Consider the following 8,235-nt stretch of genomic DNA (forward strand, 5'->3'; position numbering starts at 1 on the left):
AAAATCCACCCACCACTTTCTGTATCTCTGTCCAGGAGTACAAACAAGGCGACTTTAATGTCTTGGGGATCGCTTTTTTACAAGCCTGGAAGAGTTAACGAAAGCAAACTTGTCGAATCTTTATCTGGAAAATCAAATAGTTTAACAAGGATAGAATATAACAAAGGTTAGCAACTCACCTATTCCGGCATAAACTTTGAGGGCATCACCATGGGCAATATATGCATTCGAATGGAAGTGCTGATAGCTGTCAGCACTCATCGATTTGTTTAATAACTATTAACTATTAAAATATATGTGATAGTAATTTCCTTATAGTTCTATGCGTGCTTCTAAGACATTTTCGTGTATAAATTCTTTATGAAAAAAAAAAAAAAACTATAACATCTTTAAGTAGATTTACTTTCATATATTTTTATTTTCGTGGGTGTTTTAGTGCCACGAGGCTGCTTTAATTTTTTGCCCCAAAAAATATTTAACAAACCAAACAAAATTAAATAAGAAACCGAAATAAACTTTTATTAATAAAGTTTTGTCATGTTTAATTACAGAAAAAGTAGCAAACTTTTATAAAATGGGAGAAAGACGAATGCCATAAACTACACAAATACCCAGGATATGTGGGAGACAGTTACGTGCCGCATATGGTGTCATGTGGCATGCGATAAGTTTGCGTTCAATAGTGCCAGTGCTGCAGATGTTTGAACCAAATAATTTCTCCAGAATGCATGGAGAATTTGAATACGATTTTAATAGGAAAATTATATTAAAAAATTTATAAAAGAAACAATAGTAAATTTGCAAAGAAATATTTAACTGCTTGAATGAAAAACAAAAATAACTTTTATTATTTTTTGTTTTTCTTTTTTTTTTTGAGTTTGCAGTCAATTTTCTGAGTTGCAGTTGTTGGAGAGCTTCTGGAACTATTCGCAAATTTGTTGCATGAAAAATTTAATTAGTTTTTTTTTTTTTTAGTTGTTTTTATAATTTTTAATTATGCAAAAAATTTGTATGTGCTTTGTTTGAACTCAATGCTCCCCTGCTCCCATGCTCCCAATCCTTTAAATGTAAAAAATTGTGAAATAAAGTTTCCTTGAATGGGAGGGAAATGTAAGTGCCTAGCCTAGGGAGGGGAAGGAGATATGCCTTGTTGCATGCAACTTACGAAATTGTTGTAATTAAAAATAACGATAGTTTCCAAAAATTAAGAAATACGCAAATAGTTTTCATATTTCAGCTTCTTCGGTTTCGTGTGTAATTGCAGTTGCGGCAATTCAGATGAAATGGCTCACGTTCTGATACTTCGAGCGAAACTTCTGAATGGTTTTTAATTAAAATTTTTTTAAGAATTTATATTGTCAACTTTGCTGTGTGGCATATTCAAAACCTATTTTCAATTTAAAGTTTTGCTCTGCTAACTGCACTTTACTTTCCTTATGCCTTTTATTTTTCTATTAGGGCAAAGAGCGAAAATAATTTCTTTTACTTTTTTTGTACTTTGTCTAAACTTTATCCAATGCAGTGCAATGCAACTATTTGCAAAGGAAAAATTAAAAAAAATTAAAAAAATTTAACAAAATTCAAAATAAAATGAATGAAAATATTGAAAATATAAAAATAAACACATAAATATTTTACAAGCAACTTAAATGCAATTCCATTCGCATTCGTTGAATGCCAACGCATTCGCAGGATTCATTTCATAGTTCTATATACTAGACGTACACAAAAAACGCCTTGCAATCCTTGAAATCACAAATAAAAAGATCTCATTAAAAGTTTAAACCACAAAGTTTATAAAATTCTTTTTATTTATTTATTTTTCCTGTTCATTTTTGTCTTAAATTTTGTTTTATTTTCTTGGCTCCTTTCCACTTTGAGAGTGCTTAGAGTTTGCCATTACAGCAACAGATCGTAAGGTCCTTTTTGTGGAAACTTTGTGTTTATGTCTTAATATTTTGATTTAGTGTTCTTAGTTCGTTTGCTTATTTAGAGTTAATTTTTCATTTGATGGTGAAATGAGTTTAATAAGCAACTGAGTCAACTGAGCGAACTGAGCTCTGCGTAGCAGAGGGTTACTAAATTAGCAATATAATTCCTCCTCTCTATATTGCCAATTAAACTAACAAAATAACAATCTAAACATAAATTTCATATAACAAATTAAACCGCTATTACCAATTTCCCTCAGTGAGAGATAGGACCTCAATAATTCTTCTACATCTGACTCTGTTTAGAGCTTCTCTGTAGTTCTCGTTCCATATAGATCGTGCTTCAGTTAGCTCACTTTCGACCGTTTTTCACGTTTTTGCTGGTGGTGGTCTGCTTCTTCTTCTTATTTGACACTACAAACCAGTATGGTATTCTGTTACCTTATGGATTCCATGCCAACGCTTGCACGCTATGCCACTTGCATTTGGAAGTTATGAAGAGTTTTAATTTTTATTACTTTTCCAGTGTTATTTTAGCAAGCTTATATTTTTAGGATAACTACTATATATCTAAAGTCGAGATATGACTCTGTATCTTAGTTACCTATGAAGCTAGATAATTCATCGTCACATCGCTAGGCAGGTATAGCTGTTGTTCTTTATGGCACCTATTAGCAATTGTTATTCTTCGTCGTATATCCAAGCGGTTGTTATTTATGGCACCAATTACCAATCATTATCATTCGCCATATTTCCAGTCCAATGTATTTATTGTTTACGGATGAGAAGAATTCAAACAACAGGAACGATAATGCAAGACAACATTTAAATGAATGATGGACATAATACCGTTGGGTAGTAGGTCAAAAAATATCTCTACATACCAATATGAAAGATATCGCTATTATTGTTAATGACACTTGTTGCGAGTTGCTATTCTTCATTATATTTCCGGACTTAGATCGTTGTTTTTATATATGGCGATATGCAGAACCTAGTATTTAGTACTAGATAATATATATTACTACATTTAAGGTAGTGAATATTAGTGGAGTGAATAAGGTAGTGAATTTAAGGTAGTTTAAGGTAGTAGTGAATATTTCCTTAAATAGTTCTGTCGACTCTGTCATGAGAAGGAAACATCAGAACATGATCTATGTACCTGCCCAGCGACGCCAAGACGTAGACTCGATTACCTTGGAAGCGGGATCCTAGTCCCAAATCAAATATTATAAGATTTATTAATAGTCTAAAATTGTCCTAGTTGGGCCTATAGGCGCAGAATAGATCTTTCAGGTCGGGGTGCTTTAAATAGCCTATTACTTAATAAAATAAATAAAAAAATAGTATAACAGTAGTTATTAAATATCAACCCCTATTCGTTAGTTTGAAAAATTAGTCAAAAAAAGATTAAATTGAAACTACAATGAAATGGAAGACTTTTCTGATTTGCCCACTTTAAATCGCTTATAATGTTAACCAAAGAATAACCGAAAAATTATTTATAATCAATAAGTTATAATCAGAAATTCTAAAGCAATTTTGTAAGATTGTACTATAATCTAAAGAAATTGAAACCGTCTCCAATGGAATCTGCAGGTTTTACAAAGAAGAAAAGAGCCAATAAAGCACATACTCGAGACGTGCTTTCCACTAATAAAGGAAGGAAATGTATGTATTCAAAACATCCGACAATGAATTAAGACTTAGTAAATTACGACAAGTTCCAATTATTATTAAAGGCTACTCTAAGTCCACGAATGAAACCCACATTTAAGAAAATCACCATTCTCCAGACCCTAATTTAATGCTAGGAGCATAATTTGCAATTTCATAATTTGTAAATTAAACTATTGGAACAAATGAGTACTTAAAAGTAGGGTTTCATGATGCTATGATTCTTGAGATTAACAAGTTGTAGTGCAAGTAACACAAGAGTAAGTAAAAACTTTGAAAATAATTTAAAAGAGTACAAACTCATACTTTTCAAACTATTTAACAAATTTTTCAAAAAATTTAAGGAAATGAATAAAAATTGCTACATTGTTTCATTCAAACAATTTCTTCTTTTGTGCTCATATTCATTCATTATAGTAAAGTAAAGAACAATAATTTTAATTTGTCAATACTGAAAATGAAAAGTCAAAGAATTAAGCTTCAACAAGAAAAAAAAATACAAAGGACTAAATAAAAAAAAAATTTATAAGGAAATGTAAATGATTTTTAAAAATTTTTTAAATAAAAATTAAGAAAAAGTTGGAATTTCAATAAAAACTTTGAGCTCTGGATTTATGTCTTTACACTAATCAAGCAAAATATTCCACAACCAATACATACAAAAACAAAAATTAGCCAATGTGGCAACACCAATTATTCATATTCATCTAATTTTTTAATTTTTTAAATCCTGACTATTTTAAAGAAAAAAATATTTCCAGACAATAATATGAAAAAACATGTTTATCTTCAATACATAAATTATAATATTATATATATAATTATTTAATTAAAAAAAAATTTAAAAAAAAATTTTTTATACAAGCAAAAAAAATTTATTTAAATCCAAAAAAATTAAGTCTTGAATTATATATCATATAGACAATGCAATAACAATTTCAAGTCAGGTATAAGTTTATAGCCAAGAAAAATGAAATTTTATTTTCATTTATTTGTTTATTGACAATAACGCTTTAGCTCTAATTCTTCTTCATGTCCTCTAAATCGTCTGTATTGGGATATATACGTATGTACTCATGCTTATCCATTAGTTAGACGTGTTTCTTTTTAAATTCACTTATAATTAGTAATTTCTCATTAATGGAACATGCAGAAGGTAGTATTTCGTCTAACAATAGATTTTCTTCATCACTTGCTGAATCTGACGGTTTTTCCGTAGTCTTATCATGCTTATTCAATTTACCCACAACATTATTAACCTTCGATAGATTTTCGTCATCAATGACACCAACATAAGTACCGCCAACTTTTTTAGTCTCCTCACAATATACTTTAGGACTATGATTTTCAGAACCAGGAGATGATAATGTAAAGCCTAATCGTCGCTGAACTCCACTATTTGCAAATTGTTGTGCTACTTTTCTTAGACTAAACATTTTTGAATTTTAGGATTTACCGCATTGGAAATTTTTATGCCAGAACAAATTTGGAAACTTATTTGATGTTGGAAAAACTATATACATAAAATTTTTTTTTCTAATTTTACATTACTTATATTTAAAAAATTTAAATTTCAAGGCCACTTTATTGTTATAAAATTAAAATAGTTTTTATTTTTTAATAATAATATTCAATTATTTTTTTTTGTTAGGAATTTTTAAGTTATAATACCTTATATCTTGTCTGCTATCAAGGTAATTAATTGTTTTTAGAAAGTAAACAAAACATTAATAAAAAGAATCCAACCACAATATTACACCGGTAAAAAAGTTTCCTCGCATGTTGATTATAATATAGTAACTATTTCCTAAGTCAAATAACCTGGACAACTATAATTATAAACAAACATACTATACCAATACCATACACAATACAACACAACACAATACAGTATTCAACAGACTTCCGCCTGGCATCTTTCAGAAAGATATATACGAAATACTCAAAGCACTGTTCTAACACAACCTAAATCAGATGTCTTAGATATTCTAAAACGGTAAATAGCTTTTTATTAAAAATTAGTACATTAATTCTTGACATGTACCTAAAATTCAGAATGTCGTCCACCTGTTATTTTGTCCTATGGCACACACAAATCTGATCCCAATTAAAAGGACAATTTCATTGAAAATTAAATATATTTTTTAAGCCTTAAACCAGGTTAAACTCAATTTTCCAAACACATCTTTCCCATCATTATAACCTTATTTTCTTATTTGATATCTCAACTTTCATTATTTTTTCGTCCAATCAATTCGGATTTTAATATAGATAAGAACAACAACAATTAACTTAACAATCTTAAACGGTCTGCTGGTCCAACTACCTGTTTTTTAGGTATGTATCTCTTAACTCTATGCAAGGACGTTTTCTGAGTCCAAGATTTTAAAGTACATACTCCAGTGGATGTTTCTTTTATATTGCATGACTTTTCAACTTTATACTTATGCAGGCTAAATCGGTCTTCTAAGGGTTGGGTCTAAGCTGAAGACCAGTCTTGGGCACCACCCGCTTTATAGGTGTGTATCTCTTAATTCTATGTGAGGATGTTTTGTGAGTCAAAAATGTTAAACTACATACTCCAATGGATGTTTCTTTTATATTGCACGACTTTTCAACCTTATACTTATGCAGGCTAAATCGGTCTTCTACGGGTTAGGTCTAAGCTGAAGACCCAACCCAGCTTATTATAACCGTAACTGATGCTAGAGTTTTTATTTATAAACTAAGCAAATAATTTACTAAATTCTAAGACACTTCTTGCATCTTAACTGGAACATTTATTTCAATTTAAGTAAAATCTAATCATCAATACTAACTATCATTAAAATTTAGATACGAGAGCGGTCACTGACTTATCAAACCGCCCTCGTAGTTAAAAACATTAGTTTATTGTAAATATTTATAGACATATTCCTGTCTTCATTGCTATTGGTTGTGGCTTGCAAAAATCTTATATTCAAGTAAGTAAAAAACTGTTTCTTATATTTATTAATGGTCAAATGAAGTCACCCAATACCCACATTAGTTAAACATTACAATTTAAATTAGAAATGAAAAAAAAAATATAACAAAGAATAATATTAAATAAAAAAATAAAATAAATTTTATTTAAATGTTATATGATGCCACACCCATTGACTACGAAGAAACGGTAACTGCACAGTAAATTAAGTCAGCTTACTGAGGCAGACAATAAAAAACGTGTACTACTCACTGATCCATTAGAAGATATGGCCAGAAGAAAAAGTGCTGCAAGATCAATTAGCTCCGAATAGCAAACAATTAGAGGTGTGTATTTGCTTTTCATACTACAAGTTTGTTTATGAAAGAATTATGGCTCAAAACTCAGCAGCCAAAAGAACTGCAGTTGTTTAGTATATAATAAATAGCATCTATATACATATACGTATATATGTTGACGTCTATTAAGCTAAAGAACCGATTTATTGTTTTTGATATCGAAATATTAATTAAGGTCAATATAATTTTTCATGCACCACATTTTCTGAGTCAGTTTTTTATAAAAAATTTTTAATCAAATAAAGATCAAGTATATTTCAATTGCAAATTAGGTGTGGCAGCGAGCTTGAAATTTATATCGATTATTTTTTAAACTAATTTCAAAATTCGATTAAATTTTTATTAATTATGCACCTCAATGTCGTTTTGTAAATGCATACATTTCAAGACATTAGAATAATTGAGATTTCAGATAATGGATATTTAGTCTACTCTGTGGGCAGTTGGGTATTATAGTGGATAGAGCAAGCTTTTTACTTATTTAAACTGATTGCGTGGTACAAGAAGTAATAGTCACCAAAAAAAATATTTTGTTGACAAACACAGCTTAATGAAGTTAACTTGAATAGAGAAATATAAATATATTAGTAAAATATACACAAAAAAATTAAATGAATTTAAAAAAACTAAGATTTATGCTTATCTTTGCTGTTAAAGTGAGAAGAGCTTGTTCGTCTACATGGGTCGCTGCGAGAAATAGACACAACCGCTTCTAAAAGCGGTTCACATCATCTCAGATTAATCACTGTTTTCTAACAACAGATTTCTCTGACTCCTTTCAAGAATAACATTGATCAACTTTAGCATCCAATACACTATCTTCGTATAACGTATAGTGAATTCAATAAGAATTGGAATTTGAACTAAAAAATATTATTATAACTAATAATTAATATAAAAAGCATTTTAAATTACACCACAGTCTATATACTTTATCTTTGTGCTCAAAACTCCAGCTTCTTGGCCTTTGTCATTGACACGGCCTCATAATCATATTATGGTTACAAAATGATACCTTCAGTATATTGTTCAATGACAATACCTAGCCACTGGAAATTAGCACCGTAGATTTACTTAACCTTAATACAATTTTTTTTTAAGTCTTATACACTATATATCCTGAACTTTTCTGATATTTTGTTTTTTTCAATCTATGAATTAAGTGGAAAATCACTAAAAGCCTGGCGCCATACTATAGTACCTAGTTTCTACTCAGTAGAAAATGACCCCGTTCACAACCCAATGACACAAATACTGTCGACATTTCACCTATGTCAATATGACACTAATATGATATATGTTACAAATTTAAGACAAACTTTAG

The sequence above is a fragment of the Teleopsis dalmanni genome, chromosome 2 (assembly GCF_002237135.1).
Source record: "Teleopsis dalmanni isolate 2A chromosome 2, ASM223713v2, whole genome shotgun sequence".
NCBI classification, from domain to species: Eukaryota; Metazoa; Arthropoda; class Insecta; order Diptera; family Diopsidae; genus Teleopsis; species Teleopsis dalmanni.